Consider the following 1316-nt stretch of genomic DNA (forward strand, 5'->3'; position numbering starts at 1 on the left):
CTCTCTCTATATATATATATATATAACGGCCGTCCCGCGCGCTAATCGAAGCACTGTGACACCGTGGCGACAGACGAGCAGACGTGAAATCTCAACGGAGATCTGAGACCGGGGGATATATCAGAGGCGCAGACGACCCGGCAGTTGAGTGGGAAAGAGCAGAGCTATCAGAGGCGAGAGGAAACGTGTTCGAAATCCGTACTTGCCTCCTTCACCTCGGGCTCAGTGGCTTGTGAAGTCACTAGAAGTCTTGCCACAAAACGCTGGAGACTATCACTGGAGACCAAAGTCGACAACTCTCTCCGATTAAAACAAAATAAACAACAACGCGCCATTAAGAAGAAGGACAACTGTTGCTTACCTCTGGATTCATTTACAAGACATCTTTTTGTGTGTTTGCTGTGAGTGTTTCCTCACGTCAGACCAGAATGACGAAACAGTGAGTAATGTGTGCATCTGGGAGACTAGATCAAGATAAAATAGTATTTATTTTACTTTTGTAAAAAAAAATAAAACTTTTACTTGTTCATCCTCTGTTGCCGTTAAGCGTCGAGGGGAGATGCAGTTGTCTATGGTAGGCCAGCTCCGCAGCTCTTTCAGTTGTGATGTTATGTTTTCTTAGGGTTTCTTTGACACCCTCGATCCACCTTTTGCGTGGCCTTCCTCTTCCTTTATAGCCCGAATAAAATAGTAATTGTTTAAATTGAATGACATGTTTTGAATACTTTCAAAGAATAGGGCTTTTCAAACTTTTCTAGAGAACACCCACAATGTTCTTCCCCCAGTGGGTCAAACTGTGCCGGCAGGAAATCACCAGAGGTTTATCTAGACACTGAATCTTCCACACATCGATATGTTATCACAGGGACAGGAAAGACAGATCAAAGGAAAGAATAAAAGAGTGAAAGAACAGAACATAGAGAGTAGATGAGTATTGGGAGTGAGTAAGTAAGTCAGTAAGTTTATTCAGTGTTTAAGGCCATTAGCCCACATCACATCACACAAAACACTCATTGGATAAGTAAAGTCTCCATAATGAATAAGTACAGGTTGTGCACATATCTCTTATCATGGGTCAAACATTTCATATTTCTGTCACTGGGCCGAGTCAGGCTGGGAGGAATTAACAATTTCCTTTGATGTTCAAAGTGTGAACAATAGAACATACAATGAAATGTTTCTTCTATTTCCTGAGAGTTACATTTCTCACAAGTATTGGAAGTAACAGAAAAATGAAACTGGTTTTTTCTTCTCGTTTTGATGTTTCCCATTTGTAATGGTAGAGATCCCCATGTTAAATCACGGATTGTACAAAT

General features: G+C 41.1%; 1 protein-coding gene across 1 annotated transcript in view; it reads left to right on the top strand.

The window, feature by feature from the left end:
• The first annotated feature begins 68 nt into the window (after positions 1-68).
• Positions 69-1316, top strand: part of LOC101854051 (WD repeat-containing protein 48 homolog) — a 7157-nt gene continuing 5909 nt past the window's right edge. Inside the window, exon 1 of the mRNA XM_005109704.3 lies at positions 69-439. The gene's annotated coding sequence lies outside the window, so the exon portion shown is untranslated. The remainder of the gene's footprint in view (positions 440-1316) is intronic.

The sequence above is a fragment of the Aplysia californica genome, unplaced genomic scaffold (assembly GCF_000002075.1).
Source record: "Aplysia californica isolate F4 #8 unplaced genomic scaffold, AplCal3.0 scaffold00807, whole genome shotgun sequence".
NCBI lineage: Eukaryota > Metazoa > Mollusca > Gastropoda > Aplysiida > Aplysiidae > Aplysia > Aplysia californica.